The 21,773-nt window shown below is 51.9% G+C and overlaps 1 long non-coding RNA gene across 2 annotated transcripts in view; it reads right to left on the bottom strand.

The window, feature by feature from the left end:
• Nucleotides 1-7,027, bottom strand: part of LOC120639017 — a 64,240-nt gene extending 57,213 nt beyond the window's left edge. For both annotated transcript variants that reach the window (XR_005661122.1, XR_005661121.1), the window contains exon 1: nucleotides 6,823-7,027. This is a non-coding gene — a long non-coding RNA (uncharacterized LOC120639017). The remainder of the gene's footprint in view (nucleotides 1-6,822) is intronic.
• Nucleotides 7,028-21,773: the final 14,746 nt, after the last annotated feature.

The raw sequence follows: 21,773 nt of genomic DNA on the forward strand, positions 1-21,773 counted from the left end.
GAGTCGCAGTGAAGGTCAGGCTTCCTGGGGAGAGGAAGAGTAGCCCTTCCAGCTTTCCCTAAAATGCCTCTGCCCCCAAAACATCCCAAGAGAAACACCGTGGCCTAGTGGGAAGGGCCCAGGACTGGGAAGCAGGAGACCTGAATTCTAATTCCGACTCTCCCACTTGCCCGCTCCGTGACCTTGGGCAAGTCCCTTCAATTCTCTGGGCCACGATTTCCTCATCTGTAAAATGGGGATTAAGGCCGTGAACCCCACGTGAGACAGGGACTGCGTCCACCCTGGTATCTATCCCAGTGCTTAGTTTAGCGCTTGGCGGATAGTAAGTGTTTAACGAATACCATAAAAAATACCTCTACTCCCTCCCACTTGGGCTATTAGCCCCATGTGAGGCAGGGACCGTGTCCGATCCGACTAACTCGTAGCTACCTCAGTGCTTAGACCAGGGTTTGACACAGTGAGGACTGAACAAATATAACAATTATTGTTAATACTTCAGAATATAGCTCCAGATCCCTAATGGAAAAACTGAGATCCTGGAATCTGGGGCAGCAGAGGGGGGATCCCTTCCCGTCACCTCAGCCCACCTTCCCGGTGCCCATCACCCAGACCAAGAACTCTAGCCACCAGTGAGTCCACGGCTCTGGGGTCAATCAGTCAATCGTACTTATTGCTTACCGTATGCGGATCACTGTACTAAACGCTTGGGAGTCAATATGGCAAGGGTTGGTAGACATTCCCTGCCCACAAGAAGCTTCCAGTCGAGAGGGGGAAGCAGACATAAGTATCGAGAAACGACAGATACGTACCTAAGTGCTGAGAGGCTGAGGGAAGGGTGAATCAAGGATGGCAATCCAAGTGTAAGGGCGATGCAGAAGGGAGTGAGAGAAGAGGAAATGAGGGCTTAGCCGGGGAAGGCCTCTCAGAGGACATATGGAAAGAGCACAGGTCTGGGATCTCAACCCATCTTAAAAAAAGAAAAATGGTATTTGCTAAAAGCTTACTTTGTCGAGGACTGCTCTAAGCACTGGGGTAAATACAAGGCAATCAGGTCGGACAGTCCCTGTTCCACTTGGGGCTTGCAGCCTGAGTAGTGACTCCTCATTTTACAGCTGAGAAAACTGAGGCACAGAGAAGTTAAATGACTTACCCAAGGTCATGCAGCAGGTAAGTAGCAGAGCTGGAATCAGAACCCTGGTCCTCTGATGCAGTTCCCTCATCTGCAAAATGGAGATTTAATACCTGTCCTCCTTCCTACTTGGTGAGCCTCGTGTGGGACCTGATTATCCTATATCTGCCCCAGAGTTTAGTACAGTCCAGCTGTACTTGGCATGTAAGTGCTTAAACACCACAATTATCATAGGAGGGGGGGTTACGGTCAGGTGGTCACCCTCTCTCTCTGTTCATGCCACTTGCAGCCCCGTCCCCCGGGCCTCAAGGGAGCTTGGGAAAGGTCACACTAAACTTAACCCTGGAGCACAAGGTTTGGGAGGAGACCGAGTAGCTGGCGAGGAGGGGGAGAGGAGGAAGGCAGGGCCGAGCCAGGGGAGATTGGGTTCCACTCGGGTCACTCAAAAAACAGCATCGAGTGCGGCTTCTGCTGGCTTGCAAGTTAGAGTTCTGTTTATAGCTGGGTCTCTGTGACCCTCTTGGCCCGCCGGGATGGGGGTGGGCAGCAGGGAGGAGAGGAGAGGGGCAGTCGGCTACTTCACCGATGACATCGCTCATTCAGCAGCAAGATGGATTCTAAATAATAATAATGTTGGTATTTGTTAAGCGCTTACTATGTGCAGAGCACTGTTCTAAGCGCTGGGGTAAACACAGGGGAATCAGGTTGTCCCACGTGGGGCTCACAGTCTTAATCCCCATTTTACAGATGAGGGAACTGAGGCACAGAGAAGTTAAGTGACTTGCCCACAGTCACACAGCTGACAAGTGGCAGAGCTGGGATTTGAACTCACAAGCCCTGACTCCAAAGCCCGTGCTCTTTCCACTGCGCCAGCCAGTCCCCTCCCCATCCACGCCAGCCCCCGGGTTCGCCGTAGGACCCTCGGTCACCTCACGCAAGGCCATCAGATGACCTCACAAAGCTGGCGGCTGGGACTGGGGGGAAGAGAGGAGGGGACAGAGTGGCAGGTGTTGGGCAGCAGAGGGGCAGCTGACCAGCCTGTGCGGGGTGAGGGTGGCGCTGACGGGCTCTGATCGCTGGGTGACCGGAGCCAGGCAGCCCCAGGACCACAACCGGACCTCGAACCCAATCCAGACAGCCAACCTGACCCACAACGCAGGCACCCGTCCTGAGAGCTGGAGGGGAGAAGTCTTCCCCACCCTCTGCCCCCTGGACAGAGAAGGACAACTGTGAGCTGGGAATGTGTCTGTTATATCTTTAAAATGTACTTTCCCAACTTCAGTATGGTGCTCTGCACAGTAAGCGCTCAAATACGATTAATGGGCTAATAGACAGTCTCCTAGGGCTCTCTTCTGAGACCTTCCTCCAAGCAGGAAACCCAGAGCCGGGCCTCGGGAGACTTGACCTCTAAGTGCTACTTAAAATTGTGGTATTCTTTAAGCCCTGGGGTAAGCACAAGATAAATCAGGTTGGACACAATCAGGTCTGCCTCCACTTGGGGATTCGCAATCTAAATGGGGAGGGACAACAGGTATTTCCCCAATTTCCAGACAAGGAAACTGAGGCCCAGAGAAGTTGAACTTGCTCAAGGTCACATGGATTATAAACAAAGTCCTCTGATGGCCAGGCCCACTCGCTTTCTGCTACACCACCCCACTTCTATTTTTACTGGCGTTTGCCTGTTCTGTGACCTCAGGCAGGTCACCTAATCTCTCTGTGCTTCAATTCTACAATCAAATGGGCATTCAGTAGCCGTTCTCACTCCCGGTTAGACGGTGAGCCCCAGAAGAGACAACAAGGACTGCATCTGATCTATTATAGCCACCCTCATGCTTAGCAAACGGACACATAGTAAGCATTTAACGAAATTCCACAATTATTATGATTAGCTGGGACAGGGTAGGCAGGGTTATCTGAGGTGGTCCCCAGCAAAGCTCAGAAAGGTCACAGAGATGAGCCGACTAAGCTCATGGACAGGGAACGTGCCTACCAACTCTACTGTACTCTGTTCTGCACCATGAAAACGCTCAATACCATTGTTTGATGAGAAGCAGCATGGCCTAGTGGATACAGCCCAGTTCAGAAAGACCTGGGTTCTAATCCCCGCTGTCATTTGTCTGCTGGGTGATCTTGGGCAAGTCACTTCACTTCTCTGTGACTCAGTTAACTCATCTGTAAAATGAGGATTAAGACCATGAGCCCCATGTGGGACAGGAATTGTGTTTGACCCTATTTGCTTGTATCCACCACAGCACTTAGTATGGTGTCTGGCACAGAGTAAGTGCATAATACCACAATTATTATTAGTGTTCTAGGAAGCAGTTTTCTGGGAGGGGGGCACCTCATCCCTCAGATCTTTCCACACCCTCTCCCCAACTCACCTCTTCCTCGTCTGCCCCTTGAGCAGTGCTTTCAGACAGCTGGTCCTGCCCCTAGAACTCCGGACCTCTGTACAGCCTTATCACTCTGACCCACTCTGACACCCCATAAACAACAAGAAAAACACCTTCTCCCCAGGTGCAGCAACCTTCCCCACTCCCCCGAAAAAAATTCTGAGTGCCTTATTCCTCAGCACTCATGGACATTTATTCATTCTGGCTTTCTTGATTTCAATATTTATCTGCACATTCAATTGTTTGTTCAGCTGTTTGGTGCTGAGGGCCCTGGGCTTCCTGCTTTTATCCTGGCTCTTCCTCTGGTTCTCACTGTCTGTAAATCACTGTCTGCCTTCCCCCACAGAACCCTGAGCTCCCGGTAGCGGCTGCTGCTGCTGTTAATGCTGAAACCTGAGGCCCGATACAGTGTTTTGTGTTCAGTGAGCGCTCAGCAAACAACACTGAATCCTGAAGCCCGGGAGAGGTTGCCTGGCCTAGTGGATACAGCACAGGCCTGGGAGGCAGAAGGACCTGGGTTCTAATCCCAGCTCCTCCGCTTATCTGCTGCACGATCTCGGGCCGTTCACTTCTCTGTGCCTCGGTTACCTCATCCATTAAGAGGAGATTAGGACTGTGAGCCCTATTTGGGACATGGACTGTGTCCAACTGGATTAACTTGGATCTAACCCAGTGCTTAGTACTGTGCCTGGCACATAGTAAATGCTTAACAAATACCATTTTAAAAAAATCCAGAACTTCCTGAGGAGGTGGTGGTCTGGAGCGCTGCTGTGTTTTGGGGAGAAGGGGGTGGAGAGAGAGGGGAGGAGATGTTCCCTCAAATGAGCAAGCCAACATGGCATAAGCAGGCCCAGGCTTCCCATGGGAGCCCCACACCCCCACCACCCCTAGGGGCATGGCGGACCAGGACAGATCAGCCAAGGTCATGAATGGAAAGAAAGCAGGCTCAGGTGAGAAGAAACCAGGCTGAGGGTGATAATTAGCTAATAATCTAAGGGGGAGGAACATTAAGGAGTCTCACTTAGCTAATCCAAATGGAAACTATGGCCCTCGGGTCCCCTTCTATTCTCCATCTACACCCAGAGAACTCATTCACTCACATGGCTTCAATTGCCACCTCTATGCAGATGATTTCCAGATCTACATCTCCACCCCAGTTGCTCTCCCTTCTGCAGTCTCACATCTTCAAGACATCTCTACTTGTATGTCCTGCCATCACCTCAAACTTAACATGTCCAAAACAGAACTCTATCTTCTCATCCTAACCCTGTCCTTCTCCTGACTTTACCATCAGTATAGACAACATCCTTCCTGTCTCACAAGCCTGTTACCTTAGCATTATTCTTGACTCTTTCATTCAACCCACCTATTCAATCTATCACTAAATCCCATCAGGTCAAACTCCACAACATCACTAAAATCCATCCTTTCCACTCCATCCAAACTGTTACCATGTTAATCCAAGCACTTATCCTATCCTGCCTTGATTACTACATCAGCCTCCTTGCTGACCTCTCTGCCTCCTGTCTCTCTCCACTCAATACTTCACTCTGTTGCCCGGATGATTTTTCTACAAAAACATTCAGGCCATGTATTCCCACTCCTCGTGAACCTCCAGTGGTTGCCCATCCACCTCTCCAGTGGACAGAAACTCTTTACCATCAGTTTTAAAGCCCTCAATCATCTTGTCCCCTCCTACCTTACCTCACTGCTCTCCTATTACAACCCAGCCCAACACACTTCACTTCTATAATGCCGACCTACTCATTGTATCTCAAGTTCATCTCTCACTGCTGACTTTTCATCCACATCCTCCCTCCGGCCTGGAACGCCCTCCCTCTTCCTATCCGACAGACGATCACTCTCTGCCCATTCAAAGCCGCATGGAAGGCACATCTCCTCCAAGAGCCTTCCCTAAACTTTCATTTCCTCTTCTCCCACTCTCTTCAGCATCAACCTACCTAAACCCTTTATTCACCCCCTCCCTCAGTCCCACAACACTTATGTACATAGCCATAATTTATTTGTCTCCCCCTCTAAACTCACTGCAGCTAGGGAACATAAATACAAACTGTTAAGTTGTACTCTAAGAACTCAGTACAGTGCTCTGCACATAGTAAGCACTCAAACACAAATGAGTACTTAGTACAGTGCTCTGCACAAGGAAAGAACTCAATAAAAATGATCGATTAAAGGAGGGGATAACAACAAGGACCATAAGAAGCTTCTACGAATGCTTTCCGCTAATAGTCAAAAGTCCCTACCCACCCCTTCTCCTCACTGAGCCTGTGGACCTGTGCTCAGGGTCCTGTGAGAGAGAAGCAGCATGCCAAAGTGGATAGAGCACAGGCCTGAGATTCAGAAGGTCATGAGTTCTAATCCCAGCCTCATCACTTTTCTGCTGTGTGACCTTGGGCAAGTTGCTTCATTTCTCTGGGCCTCACTTACCTCATCTGTAAAATGATGATTGAGACTGGGAGCCCCACCTGGGACGACAGAATACAAACCAATTTGCTTGTAACCACCCCAGCTCTTAGTGCAACTCCCAGCACATAGTAAGCACTTGAATACCATAATTATTGTTATACCATAATATATATATGCTCCAAAGCCCACTAATCCTCCTGGTTTAAACTGGAAGCCCCAACAGGAGAGAACCCCAACCTTCCCTTACCTAGTCCTCAGAAGGCCTGCTACAGAACCTTCCCTTACCTAGTCCTCAGAAGGCCTGCTACAGACCTGGATAATAATAATAATAATAATAATGTTGGTATTTGTTAAGCGCTTACTATGTGCCAAGCACTGTTCTAAGCGCTGGGGTAGACATAGGGGAATCAGGTTGTCCCATGTGGGACTCACAGTCTTAATCCCCATTTTACAGATGAGGGAACTGAGGCACCGAGAAGTTAAGTGACTTGCCCACAGTCACACAGCCGACAAGTGGCAGAGCTGGGATTCGAACTCATGAGCCCTGACTCCAAAGCCCGTGCTCTTTCCACTGAGCCACGCTGCTTCGCCGATATACTACCGACACTCGTGGAGGGTCACAGTCAAGGAGAGGAGCCAGTCCTGCAGTGAAGACAGGCCCAAGTCAAGGCTGAAGTGATCAAATTCAGGGCCTATTAACTGCAGTATCAGGGGATCCCCAACCAGGGAGGTGCCCCAAACCTCCTATCTAACAGAAGACCTCCCCACATCCAAAAACCATCAACCAAGCTACAGCTGGATCACCCCCCACCTTCCTCTTGTCTCTAGCATCCTCACTCCACCAGCAGCCACAACCCAATGCCCTAAACTTACCTTCCTGGCCCTCCTCTCCCATTTAAATACCACTGGTCCGGCCCCAGCTGGCTCACTGATGGTCTTCCCCAATCCAGCTCAGCTGGATCTAGCCTTGCCCAGCAATAGGGCCTGTTTAAAGGCATAGGCACCACAATGAAAGGAAGTCTTCCCTTTCCCATCTTTGAATTGACCCATGTTCCTCTAGGTCTTATGGGTCACAGACACAGACGCACAAAAGCTTTCCAGTGGTAGCTACAGAGTCCTTTTGAACTCGCCGGGGCAGGGCTTTTGAACTTTCCCCTTTGCAATCAGCATATCCCAGGAGGTATCACACCAGAGACAGAGCCTATCCAGCAGGGACTTAAAGGTCTGCTGAGCTACGACACACCACCTCCTCCTCTCCTCCTTCCCCCACCACTGTGGTGGCTGGAATTGATTCAGGAGATCGGTGGCTCAAGGCCCAGTAGGAGAGGCCGGGGTACCCGGTGCTCTGGGGCTGGTGCTGGTGAGCCGGGGCTGGGACAAGAGAGACCTCTGCTGCCCCTCCCGCAGAGCTCTCCTGCCCCGATTCGAGACTGGTCTCTCAGCTATCTGGACCGCTGGACCCCTAGCAGGGCTGGGAGTCCGGTCTTGGCTGGGGTGGACACAAGAGAGTCAGATTTCATCCAGTCCTTGACCCACCTAAGGCTTGTAATTTATTTCATCCCCATTTTCCAAGGGGGGAAACTGAGGCTCCCAGAGGTCAAGACCACCCCCCCCACCCCAAAGCCAGGTGTAGTATGGCCCGTCAGAACCCCAGCTAGGGTTCCTGTGGCCCAGAGGTATCCCCCGGGCATTCCAACGTGCTCTAAAACTGCTGGGAAGTTCAGGGTTACTGCAGATGGTTTTATTGTTTTTGTTCTCTGTTTCCTTTTATTAAGGTATTTGTTAAGCACTTACTAGACATCAGGCACTCTATCAGTTCGTCAATCCTATTTATTGAGCATTTAGTCTGTGCAGAGTACTGTGCTAAGTGCTTGGGAGAGTTTAATATAATAAGAAGAAGACATATTCCCTGTTCACGGTGAGCTTACTCTTCTAACTGCTGGGGTAGATACAAGCTAATCAAGTTGGACACGTCTATGCACTTTGACCTGTACCTATGGACACTTGATAGTCACCCAAACCCCACAGCACTTGTGTAATAAACTAAATTATATACTATAAATTATTTATTCATATTCATGTCTGTCTCCCCCTCTAAATTGTCAGCTCATTATGGGAAAGGAACGTGTCTGCTAATTCTGTTACTCTCCCGAGCGCTTTAGCTCAGTGCTTTGCACATAGCGCTCAGTTGATATGATTGATTGATTGATTGATTGATTGACAAAATCCCTGCCCCACATGAGGCTCACAGTCTTAATCCCCATTTTACAGATGAGGTAACTGAGGCCCAGAGAGGTGAAATGACGTGACCAAGGTCACACAGCAGGCGAGTGGCAGAGCTGCGATTAGAATCCAGGTCCTTCTGATTCCCAGGCCCGTGCTCTCTCCACTAAGCCACACTGCTCACTACCAGTGCCTGAACCAACTTAAGCCTGCAAGTAACTTGCACTGGCAAAGTATACTAACTGCACCTAGTACAGTGTCTGGCACATAATAAGCACTTATTAATGTCTGTTTTCCCCCTCTAGACTGTAAGCTCACTGTGGGCAGGGAACATGTCTACTAACCCTGTTGTCCTGTACTCTCCCAAGCCCTTAGTACAGTGCTCTGCACACAGTAAATGCTCAATAAATACCATTGATGAACAAATACCGTTACGTAGCTAGAGGTGATCAACTGCGGCGGGCGGGATTGAGGATAGACATCAGAAGGCACTTCCCAGTGGGAACCGGTGCGAGATCCAGAAATACGTAACCTTGGGGGCTCTCTCGGCTCAGGAGAGTTTGCCGAGTGGGAGAGGCCACCCTGGAAAGCGAGCAGAGGCCCGGAGCCAAAAAGAAATCCACTGAGCGAATCGACAGGATAATAAAAACTCGAAAGTTCCCCCTCCTGCTTCCACTACAGGTAGGTCATGGGAAACGGGGGAAACGTCGACTGGCTGGTAGATTTCGGAACTCTCCCACGATGCCGTCCTCCCTCCCTGATTTCCCCACCGTGCACTCTTCCTCCTTTGCTTGAGTAGAATGTTAATAGGTTATCTATTCCCGTGCTTATTCATTTATTTCACCTCCTTGTTCATTTTTGGTCCCGTGGTCTATATGTCCTTTATGTGTCTGCTCATGCCTGTGTGGTCTGCCTTGGGCAGTCAGCTCCTCTAGACCCTACGCTCATTGTGGGCAGGGAACGTGCCTGTTATCTTGTTATATTGTACTCTCCCAACCACTTAGTACAACGCTCTGCACACAGTAAACACTCGATAAATGTGATCGATTGAAGGGGCTGGGCCGCGGGATTCATTCGTGCAGTCGTTCGATCGTATTTTTTAAGCGCTTACTGTGTGCAGAACACTGTACGAAGCATTTGGAAAAATACAAAACAACAATAAAGGGTGACATCCCCTGTTCACAAGGAGCTCAAGGTCTAGCCGGGGCGGGGAGACAGACATCAGTACAAATAAATAAAATTACAGATATATACATAAGTGCCGTGGGGTTGGGGCCGGGGGAGAGCAAAGGGAGGCAAGTCAGGGTGATGCGGAAGGGAGCGGGAGATGAGGAAAAATGGGGCGTAGTCAGGGAAGGCTTCTTGGAGGAGATGAGCCTTCAATAAGGCTTCAAAGGGAGGGAGTAATTGTCTGTTGGATTTGAGGCGGGATGTGGGCCGGGGTCGGTTGCGAGACAGGAGAGATCGAGGCACAGTGAGAAGGGATATTAAGGCAACCAGATTGTCGGGATGAGGGGTCAGACAAGGGTCGGGGTGTGGCCTTCAGGAGTGCGGCCCAGACGAAATCAGTCGATCCGTGGTGTTTATTGAGCATTTACTGTTTGCAGAACATTATACTAAACTCTTGGAAGAGTACAATTCAAAAGTCGGTAGCTAGGTTCCCTGTCTACAAGGAGCTTACAGCCTAGAGGGGGAGACAAACACTAATATAAATACATATTTTACACATATGTAGGAAGTGGTGTGGGGTGGAGGGTGGAGGGAGTGCAATTTGAAATTAGAAAGGGACCCAGGACAGAGGCTCGAGGGACCTTCACAGTTAGAAGGAGGGAAGCAGAAGAGCCAGTGACTAAGCAGCTAGAATGATCGAAGGAGAACCCGGAGAAGAAATGCCAGAAAAAAAACCAGGATTAGGTAGTGTTTCCAGGAGAAGGAGGCGGTCCACCGTGTCGAAGACAGCCGAGAGGTGGAGGAGGGCGAGGAGAGCGGAGTCCACTCGATTTGGTAAGGAGGAGGTCACTGGTGACGTTGGGGAGAGGGGTCTCAGTGAAGGGGGCAAAAATAGGATTGTGGCAGGTCAAGAAGGGAATTGGAAGAGTAGAGGAGTCAGAGAGTGGAAAACAATGTGACCTAGTGGATAGCGTGGTGCTGGGGGTCAGAACGATCTGAGTTCAAATCTTGGCTCCACCACTCGCCTGCTGTGTGACGCTGGACAAGACAGTTCACTGTGCCTCGGTGTCCTCATCTGTAAAATGGGAATTAAGACTGAGCCCCATGTGGGACAGGGGCTGCGTTCAACCTGATTAGATTGCATCTACCCCAGCGCTTAGTACTGTGCCTGGCACACAGTAAATGCTTAACGAATACCATTTAAAAAAAACTCAAAACTTCAGCCTGTTCAAGGAGTTGGACAGGAATGGGAGGAGGGGGATGGGGCAATCTCTGGTTAGTCGGGCGGGTCCAGGGAAGATTTTTCTTTGGATCGGGGTGCCTTCGACCTGATTGAAAACAGATGGGAAGGAGTCATCAGAGTGAGTGACTGAAGATGGTAATCAGGGAGGGAAGAAGAGTGGGTGCATGTGCTTTGAGAAGGTGTGAAGGGATAGGGTCGGATGGGACAGATTTTAGAAGCAAGTAGTTGATTCCCCTCTTGAGAGGCAGGAGACAGCAACGAGAGAGTGGAGATGAAAAAGCAAAGAGGAGATTTAAGGGAATTTACACCTGATGGTTTTTACTTTTTTCCCCCAAGCCAGGCAGATGGGAGACATAGCTCTACCAGGAAGAGGGGAGGGCGGTCACCGATATCAAGATCTCAGGGGACTTTGAGGGTCCCAGCCTCTCCCTCCAGCCCATGGTACAAGCCCCGCTTTGAGCGGCGGGTTCAGGTCTGAGGTATTAGAGCGGGTCGTTTGAAGAGGCTTGGCTGCCGCACAGTTGCTCGGGATAAGGAGGGGCCGCTTGGCCCGAGATTGCTCCACTTCACAGCGGCACATCCTTGCAGGAATGTACTTTCCATTTTAACCGCACTAGCCAATGAGAGAAGCCACACTTGAGTCAAGGATTTTCCGATCGGCCAGGCTGGGAGAGGACCCCCTCCCCCTCCTCCCTCCTCCGGCGGCCTCCACGCCGAATGACTGTCCGAGGGTCACGCTCGGGGACGGACGGAAGGGCAGACGGACAGTCGGGAGAGTAGAATTCCGCTTGTGACACCCAGCATTCGGTAGGGAAGAGCGGTCTTCCTCATCTCTGATGAATCATAGGATCGTCCTTCAGTCACCTCAGGTTGTGGGTTTTTCCCTCCTATGAAAACCCTCTCACTCACCCACCTCCAAAGGTCACATGCATCTCGCCCCATCTGGACTATCGTCTTCCCTTCTCTCTGCCAAACCACATCCACCTCCTCCTTCAGAGCTCCTCTAAAAAATCCCACATCCTCCAGGAAGTCTTCTCAGATTAGCTCCCCTCCTTCCCCCATCAACCACCACGTCTCTGGCCCCACCGCCGGGTCCAGCCTCCACGTAGCTGGCGGTCTGTGAACGCGTTTCCAGCTCCTCTGGCATCGACGGTTTATGAATAGTCGTCTGTTCTGTATTGCTCTCGCCCTAAAGATCATTCTGGGCAGGGAATGTGTCGCTAATTCTGTTGAGTTATATTCTCCCAAGCACTTTAGTACAGTGCTCTGCGTATAGTAAGCGCTCAATACTATTGATTCATTGATAAGCTCCTCAACAGGACAGATTGCTCTTCTTTGGCAGTTTCCCACAGTGCCCAGGACAGGGCTCTGCCTGCAGAGGGTTAGACTGTGCCCACCCACTTCTCCTACAATGATGGGGGCGGGGGAGGGGGTCGCAGTCTCACAGAGCCCCCACCGACCCATCCAACTCGCCCAACCCAGCCCTCAGGTGACGCGCAGCCGTTTCTCCTGACACCGGGCCACACTGCGTCCAAGACTGGTTCACCTCGGCAGGAGGACCAGAGAGCTTCCCTGGTATTTTCTAAGGAAAATGAGGAAACTAAGACACAGAGAAATTAAGTGACTTACCCAAGGTCATGCAGCAGACCAGTGGCAGAGTCAGCACTAGAATCTGGGTCTCCTGACTCCCAGGCTCAGGCCTTTCCCGGTAGGCCTCACTGATTGATTTGACCTGTCGGGAGCGGCTGGTCTATCGGTGGGTGACGACAGTGGGGTATTGCGGTGATGGGCAGCGTGTCGAAGGAGGGCACCTGCAGAGGCGGGGATGAGAGAGGCAGGAGGAGCCTGACTCCGTTATGCCATCTGACTCTTTTTTGTCATGGCATTTCTTAAGCTTTTACTGTGTTCTAGCCACTGTACTAAGCACTGGCATAGATACGAGCTAGTCAGGTTGGACACCGTCCCCGACCCACGTGGAACTCATAGTTTTAATCCCCATTTTACACATGAGGTCTCTGAGGCCCAGACACGCCAAGTGACGCGAAGGTCAGAGAGCAGACAAGTGGCGGGGCCGGGATTAGAATCCAGGTCCTTCTGATTTCCAGGCCTGAGCTCTGTGCGCTAGGTCATGCGGCTTCAACACTGACTCAATGAGGAAATGAGTGTGTGGGCCCTGTTGACATTCTCACGCTAGGGGCTTTTCCCATTTACGGGATCGTTTCCAGAGGCCAGCCTGCCCATAAATCTCCGAGACAAATTAAAGCATCTGACCCCACTCGGCTCGAGCCGCCTCTTGGATCTGGTTGATTTCCTTCAGAAATGGATCCCCGGGCGTGAGGGAGGTGGGCTCCCGAGAGTCTGGCCCCAGAGGATGGGCAGAAGGTGTCTTGGTGAGGGTCCCGGGGTGGGGGGTGATTGGGGTGGGGGGGCCTGCATTAGGGCTAATAACAACAGTTGTATTTGATTGTTTACTCTGCCAAGCACTGAGGTAAACACAAGCTAATTAGGTGGATAGAGTCCCTGAGTCAAGGGGGGTTCAAAATATAAGGCCTAGTGGATAGAGCATAGGCCCAGGAGTCAGAAAGGATCTGGGTTCTAATCCCGATCTGCCACTTGTCTGCTGTGTGACCTTGGGCAAGTCGCTTAACTTCTCTGTGCCTCAGTTACCTCATCTGTAAAAGGGGGATTAAGACCATGAGCCGCCGTGTGGGTCGTGGACTGTGTCCAACCTGATTAACTTGTATCCGAACCAATGCTTAGAACAGCACCTGGCACATAGTAAATGCTTAAAAATACCACAATTATTATTACGGAGAGCAATCTTGTTCTCAGGGTTGGAAGTCCTTTCTAGTATCTGGCTTCGGGCACCGGGGTTGGGGATAGAGATGTTGAGGAACTCGTGTCCGCTCTCCGGGCCTGAGGGACGGGAGGCAGTCTCAGGGATAGGCCGGAGAGCCTCCTGGCATCTGGGCGGTCACAGCGGCCGGAGAAACTGGAGTCACTGACGACCAGAGACCACAGGTTCTCACTGCTGTGGCTTGTGGTCTTTGCCACAGCCTGAGTGGGCAAGAGCTTGCATCACAGGGTCCAGCCCCCGGGCACCACAGGACCCCTGACATCGGGAGGATGGTCCGGCTGACTCCTCCCCACCCCCAATCAATTAATCAATCAATCATATTTACTGAGCACTTACTGCATGCACAGCACTGTAATAATAATAATAATAATAATGGCTCTTGTTAAGCACTTACTATTTGCCAGACACCATTCTAAGCTCTGGGGGGGATACGAGCAAATCGGGTTGGATACAGTCCCTGTCCCACGTAGGGCTCACGATCTTAATCCCATTTTACAGATGAGGGAACTGAGGCAGTGAGAAGTGAAGTGACTTGCCCAAGGTCACAGAGCAGACAAGTGGCAGAGCCGGAATTAGAACCCAGGACCTTCTGACTCCCAGGCCCGTGATCTACCCACTACGCCGCCCTGCTGGGAGAGTACAGTAGAACAGATTGGGTAGACACGTTCCCTGCCCGCAAAGAGCTTCCGGTCTAGAGTGAGAGACGGACATCCATATCAGGAAATAAACCTCGGGTGTGTACGTAAGCGGTTGGGGCTGAGGGAGGGGTGAATAACTCTGGGCCAAGCACTGTGCTAAGCACTGGAGTAGATACAAGATAATCACATCAGACACAGCCCCTGCCCCACTTTCATTCATTCACTCATTCATTCGTTCAATAGTATTTATTGAGCCCTTACTGTGTGCACAGCTCTGTACTAAGCGCTTGGAAAGTACAATTGGGCAACAGATAGAGACCATCCCTGCCCAACAACGGGCTCACAATCTAGAAGGGGGAGACAGACAACAAAACAGAAGAAGTAGTCAGGCATCAATACCATCAAAATAAATAGAATCAATAGATATACATATATATATATATATATATATACACACACACTTGGGGTTTATAGTCTAAATTGGAGGGAGAAAAGGCATTCCTCATTTTGCAGGGGAGGAAACTGAGGTCCCAAGAAGTTAGGTGACTTTGCCTCAGGTCCCACAGCAGATCAGAACCAGGATTAGAACTCAGGTCGCTGGATTTCCAGACCAGGGTTCTCTCCACCAGACCTTGCTGCTCTTTTGAGTGTTGGGCATGTTAGCCAGAGGGTGGAGATTCCTCCCGCAACTGCGCGGTCCCTGCCCTCCAAATGATGCCCCCTTCACCCTTAGAGATCGAGAGTGTAGGGGGTTTGCCCTGTGCCTGCCTTGCCGTGACCTGTGGAGGCTTCTTTTGGAGCTGACCCGATTCTCCTGGGAGATTCCCTGGGAAAATACAGAATAGGTAAAACGGAGGCTCGGGAGAGACACGGAGGCCAAGAGGGAGGCAGAGGCCAAGACACAGAAAACAACAGCAAGCAGACACTTCCTGCCTCTCTGCAGCCAAATGGAGCAGCCCCCCAACCTTCCCACAGTGCACCCTGGTTCTTTGATCCGGCAACCACCCAGACCCCAGCACCAGGATAATAGTAATAATAAGAATACTAATAATAGCATTGGTTAAATGCTTACTATGTGTCAAGCACTGTTCAAAGCGCTCGAGTAGATTGGACACAGGTTGGACACAGGTTGGACATAGTCTCTGTCCCGTGTGGAGCTCAGAGTCTCAATCCCCATTTTACGGATGACAGAACTGAGGCCCAGAGAAGTTAACTGTCTTGTCCAAGGTCACACAGTAGACAAGTGGAGGAGTCAGGATTAGAACCCAGGTCCTTCTGACTCCCAGGCCCAGGTTCTATCCGTTAGACCACGCTGCATCCCAGGATCCTCCTCTCCAACCCCGGCCCGCCCCTCCGGTCAATCAGGGGCCTCCAGTCGGTTTTCCCGAGCTGGAAAAACCAAACAGGTTTTGCCGGACAAAATTCCCAGGTAAGGGAGGATGGGGGAGGTTGAGGGTTAGAGTCAAGGATTAATAGACGACCAAAGAACTGGGAGTTCGTCCCAAGCTTTTGCCCCTAAAAAATCGTGACCTTGGACTGGTCCCTAGCCTTCTCTGGGCCCAGGGGTGCGGGGATTCTGACCGATGGAGGAGACAAGGAGGGCTCTTGGAGGACGTGGGTGGGAAGACACTTTTCTAAGCATTGGCCGAGCACAACTCCCTAATGCGGGGATCAGAGACAGTGGCTGTGGAAAAAGCGGGCTGGAATATTAACTCATCTAATCCACTCCGTGGGTGGGTTCCTGGATCAGCCCTGGGCTCCACCGATGTCGGCGACATTCCCACCGGCTCCAAGTGCGGGCTGAGCCACCGGCTTCCTCCCGCTTCCGTTTCTGTAGCCGTTTCCCGCAGATTCCACGAGCCGATCCGTCGGTGGTATTTATTAGCGCTTACGTGTGCAGACCACTGCACTAAGCGCTTGGGAGAGTACAACAGAGTTGGTAGACACATTGCCTGCCCACGGTAAATAATAATAATAATTGGGGTATTTGTTTAAGTGCTTACTGTGTGCAAGGCACTGTACTAAGCGTTGGGGTGGGTACAAGAAAATTGCCTTGATCACAGTCCCTGGCTCATGTAGGGCTCAGTCTTACTCCCCATTTCACCGATGAAGAGAAGCAGCGTGGCTCAGTGGAAACAGCACGGGCTTTGGAGTCAGAGGTCATGAGTTCGAATCCCGGCTCTGCCACTTGTCAGCTGTGTGACTGTGGGCAAGTCACTTCTTCTCTGTGCCTCAGTTACCTCATCTGTAAAATGGGGATTAAGACTGTGAGCCCCACGTGGGACAACCCGATTCCCCTGTGTCTACCCCAGCGCTTAGAACAGTGCTCGGCACATAGTAAGCGCTTAACAAATACCAACATTACGATGAGGGAACTGAGGCCCAGAGACGTGAAGTGACTTGCCCAGGGTCACACAGCGGACAAGTGGTTAGAGCCAGACTTAGCAGTTTACAGTCTAGAGGAGACAGGCGTAAATATAAATTATGGTAGTGGATGTAAGTGCTTTGGGGTTGGGGAAGTTGGGGGTGAATATCAAGTGCTTAAAGGGTACAGATCGAAGTACGCAGAAGGTGACACAGAAGGGAGACGGAGAAGAGGAAATGAGTACTTAAGTCAGGGAAGGTCTCTTGGAGGAGATGTGCTTTTCATAAGGTTCTGAAGGGGGGAAGACAGATGAGACAGAGACATTACACCTGGAGACGGATGAGATCAATGTGCCGTGAATAGGTTGGCACTGGTGGAGCGAAACTTGTGGTCTGGGTTGTGGGAGGAAAATAGGGAGGTAAAATAAGAGGGTGATGAAGTGACTAAGTGCTGTAAAAGGTAAGGAGTTCCTGCTCGATGCAGGGGTGGATGGGCAACCAATAGAAGTCGTTGAGGAGTGGGGGAAAACACTTTTTTTAGAAAAATGATCCTGGCAGAAAAATGAAATGGGGACTGGAGTGAGGAGAGACAGGGAGGTCAGCGAGAAGTTGATGCAGTAAGAGAACCCCACTGAGGAAGATAGAGGAAGGGAAGACATCCTAATAATAATGAATGGGCATTTGCGGATCCTTACTAAGTGCCAAACACTGTACTAAGTGCTGGAGTAGATAGAGGATAATCAGATCTGACACAGTTCCTGTCCTCCCCGCAGAGCCCATGGTCTAAAGGGAAGGGAGAACAGCTATTTCATCCCCATTTTACAGATGAGGGAACTGAGGCAAAGAGCCGTTAGTGACTTGTCCAGAGTCTCGCAGCAGGCAAATGGTGGGGTCAAGCTGAGAACCCAGAGCACATTCCAGACCCTTAAGAGCAAAAGTAACAGAGTCACATCTACGGACAAGGAGCTGAAGTGGGGGTTAAGTGGATCCGAGGACAGCCAGATCTTGGCCCTGGGCAGATTAGAGGCAGCGCTTTTTCCCAGAAGCGGCAGAGTTTTGCTCCTCCGACTCTGCCCCGCCAGAGATAGCCCATTCCTGGACAGAGACTGAGAGAGATACCAGTATACAGGACTCCAGGACCCCATCTCATTCAACCAAACGATCGATGGTATTTATTGAGCACTTACTGTGTGCAGGGCGCTGTACTAAGCACTTGGGAGAGTACAATACAACGGAGTTGGTAAACCGTTCCCGGCACAAAGGGAATTTTCGGTCTAAAAGGGGAGACAGACGTTCGGAGAAATAAATTGCGGATGTGTACGTAAGTGCTGTGGAGCTGAGGGTGGGGTGAATATCAAGTGCTTGAAGGGTACGGATCCAAGCGCGTGCAGAAGGGATGATGCAGAAAGGAGAGGGAGTAGGGGAAATGAGGGCTTAGTCGGGCAGGGGCTCTGGGAGGAGACGTGCCAAGCGCTTAATACAGTGCTCTCCACACAGTAAGCGCTCAATAAGTACGATCGAATGAATAAATGAATGAATAGTAAGCGCTGAACAAATACCATAAATTTTAAAAAATGGTCTCCAGGTTGTTCTCTGACTCTCTCTCCATGCTCCCCACTTCTCCCTCTTCCAAAGTCTCTCTCAAGAACCCAGATCCCCGACAGCTCACAGATCCTCCCCGCCACAGTCCATACGGAGCGGAAAGCAGGGACGGACTGGATTTTCAATTGAAGGAAGAGAGACGCGTCTATCAATAAAGGGGCGGAAACCAAGTTACCTCCTGGGTTATTAGCTTTGGGGAGGAAGCAGGGTAATTGAATATTTCTCTCAGGCGGGCCATCTGTCTTCATTCCCTTGACCCGATATCAATAACTGTCAGCGAGGCCCCGGCCGTCCGGACTACCCAAATAGGATTAGGATGATTCTCCTCTTCGAATCTCTGTCAACTGCGGGCCCGTGGAGGGCGGGGAGGAAGGAAACGCGGTTATCTGGGGTCACTGGAGCCGATTCAAAGTGGGAAGCAAAGTAGCCCGAGCCTGAGAGGCAGAGCCTGGGCAGCCACGTAGGATCCTGTGCTGGTGTTGGGGGAGTGAGACCCTGCCGGGCTGATGCTCGGCTGCCCGGGGAAAGGCATGGAGGAGGGAGAGGCGGTGTTGCCTAGTGGTCAGTGGACAGGCCTGGGAATCAGAAGGATCCGGGTTCTAATCCCAGCTCTGCCACCTGCTTGCTGTGTGGCCTTGGGCAAGAAACTTCACTTCTTTGTGCCTCCGTTTCCTCAACTGTGAAATGGGAATACCTGTTCTCCCTCCTACTTAGACCGTGCCCCCCAAACCAGCAGAAAGGCCCAGGGATGGAAGAGATCGAGGTTCGGAGGATAGAGGGGAGCAGGGGGAAGGAGTCTCCGGGCCCCCAGTTAGGGCTTCTGGGAGGGAAATCAGTGGGGTGGGTGGGGAGGGAGGGCTGAGAAGGCCTCTATGGGTGAGCAGGTTGGGGGGAAGGGCCGGCTCCGGGAATGTGGAATGAGATCAGGGTTTTTTGTGTTGGGTTCTCTGGCTCCAGTCCAACCCCCGGCCTGGGAACCGAAGCTGGGGCCGTCTGCTGGGAGCTCGGCGGCCGGAGCGGAACAAGCCAGCCGGGCGACTCTGGTGAGGCCGGCCCAGCGGCCGGAGGAGCCCGGTCTGAAGCGGGAGGAACTGAGGTTAGACGGTAGGACATAGACCTCAGAGACCCTGGGGATTTTTAAGAGATGGGGGGCAGCGATCTCCCTGGCCTAGGTTATAGCGCTGCCCTGCCCAGAGGCAGGGGGTTAGACAAAATGACCTTCCGGGACAAAGTCTCTGTGAGCTTACCAGGCAGACTCATGGACTCAGGAGTGAGTCACAGAGTATGGTCTGGTACCCCGGGGTCGGGTGGGCGACGAGGAGGGATGCTGGAATCTACTGTTCATCCAGAGTCAGTCCTAGAGTCGCCCCCTCTTTTCCCAGGATATGGGGTCGGGACCGGGGGTGGCGGAGTTGGGATGGGAGGCCTAAGCAGGGTCCCCAGAACCAGTCAGGGCCTGCCTCTCCCCATCCTATCCCATCCCATCCCATCCCAAGCCAAACTTCGAAGTTAGAAAGTATAGTCAGTGCTGAAGCCTTGTCCCCCAAGCACCAACGCTGTGAACTGGGAGTAAGAGGCCTTGGGTTTTCATCTCGGCTCTGCCATATGCCTGCTGTGTGATGCGGATCAAATCGTTTAACTTCTCTGGGCCTCATTTTCCTTGTAAAATGGGGATTAAACAACTGTTCTCCCTCCCCCTAAGACTATCAGTCCTGGGCGTCTGACCTGATTATCTTGCATCTACCCCAGCGCTTAGCATATAGTAAAAGCTTAACGAATACCACCATCATTATTAGCCTGGAACGCCCCCACCCCGGCTCCCGTGGGCCCTGCCTCAGTGAGCCTGCCTCTCCGTGACTCAGAAGTTAACTCTGTCCCCACCCGAGGCCACCCAGCAGCAGATCTGCAAAGAAGGCAGCGAAGGGACCATCACTAAAGTGGATTTGGCCAGGTCCTGTCCAGAGGAGAGAGATGGAGAGAGAGAGAGAGAGGCAGTCACTGAAGTGCAAGCTAGAGAGGCCCCCTCGCCCACCCGCTCCCACCCACCCAGCCCCGGCCCGATCTCTTCCTGCTCTTTCCAGCCACAGATTGGTGGGCGGGGCCTTCGGGGACAGGCCAAACCTCCGCTGCCCTCTCACCCCAATCCCTTCTTTGCCCAGCAAACACAGCTCCAGAGAAAATGCCTAGATAAGCAGTGCAAGGCAGTCCCAGGGCACTAGGGCCACCGGCCGGCTCACCCTTGGGACTGGTCTTGTCCTTCTGGAAAGATCTCTGGCCGGCCGTGGCGGTGGCGGCTCTGAGGAGCCTCTCGTGGGCACTCAGGGCCTGGTCAAGTGGGCTCTGAGAGCCCGGAGCCCGAGGCAAACATACCAGGCCCAGTCTGCCCACACTAGGACTAGGGAGGGAAGGAAACCAGGGAGGGGAGGGGATGGGAGGGGGATTCTCCAAGGCCAGGATGATGGTGATGGCGTGTGTGTCTATATATGTGTGCGTGCCTGCACTTGGGTGATTGTGTGTGTGTGTGTCTCCTTTTTTTAATGGTATTTTCCTTATATATAAATGGTATTAAATGATATGTGCCAAACAGTGTTCTAAGCGCTGGGGTAGGTACAAGTTAATCAGGTGGGACAAAGTCCCTGTCCCGCTTGGGGCCCACAGTCTAAGTAGGAGGGAGAACAGGTATTTAATCTCCACTTTACAGTCGAGGGAACTGAGGCATAGAGAAGTGAAGCGACTCGTCAAAGGTCACCAAGCTAGCAACTGGGAGAGCCGGGGTTAGAACCCGGGTCCTCCGACTTCCAGGCCTGTGGCCTTCCCATTAAGCCATGCTGCTGCTTCTCCCGCTGGCTGTGACCCTGAGCGTCAGCACAGACCCCAAAAATCCAACCCTCTTCCACTCGTAAATCACATACCAGGATGTGGGTCTGTGTCCAACTGGCCTCTATCTCTGAAAGTCAACATTAGGGGCGGCACCCAGAGCAATTAGCTGTGCCCACTGGTGGCCGTAGGATACCTGGAGGAACCTTATATTGGTTCCCAGAAGCAGCGGAACCTAATGGAAAGACCACGGGCCCGGGAATCGGGAGACCTGGGTTCCGATCCCGGCTCCGCCACTGGCCGGCTGCGGGACTTTGGGTAGGCCCCTTAGCTTCTGTGCCTCAGTTTCCTCATCTGGAAAAGGGAGGATTCGATTCCTGTTCTCCTTCCCCCCTGCACTGTGAGCCCCACAGAGGGGCTGTGTCCGACCGGCCCATCTTGGATCTAGTACAGCTCTCAGGACAGCGCTCGGCACATAGCGAGTCCTCAACGAACACCACAATTATTATTAATAAATGCTATGATCATCGATGAGTCATCTTGCATCCTTCAACTTTTTCCCTAACAGTCCCTCTAATGAACCACTGTGGATTGCTCAGCCGTGAATTCTACCAGGCCCTCCGTGAGGCAGCCGATACTCTCTCGGCCGGCACAACTTCCTGTGCTAATGAATTCCACATGCTAGCGGCCCGCTGGGTGAAGAAACGTTTCCTATCGCCGGCTCTTGAGCCACAGGCTTCGGTGGGAGCCTCCCGTTTTCCCGGCCACGGGATCCGACGGGCCCAGACTGGAAGCTCGCTCTCCTAACACTCCGTGCTTTGGGGGAAACCAATCGGGGCCCCTCTCCTCCTTCGTCTTTCCACACCCGACGAAAAGAACTTTCTCCATGCCCCCCGCCCTCTCTTGGCGG

Source organism: Ornithorhynchus anatinus, chromosome 19, assembly GCF_004115215.2.
Source record: "Ornithorhynchus anatinus isolate Pmale09 chromosome 19, mOrnAna1.pri.v4, whole genome shotgun sequence".
Classification (NCBI taxonomy): domain Eukaryota; kingdom Metazoa; phylum Chordata; class Mammalia; order Monotremata; family Ornithorhynchidae; genus Ornithorhynchus; species Ornithorhynchus anatinus.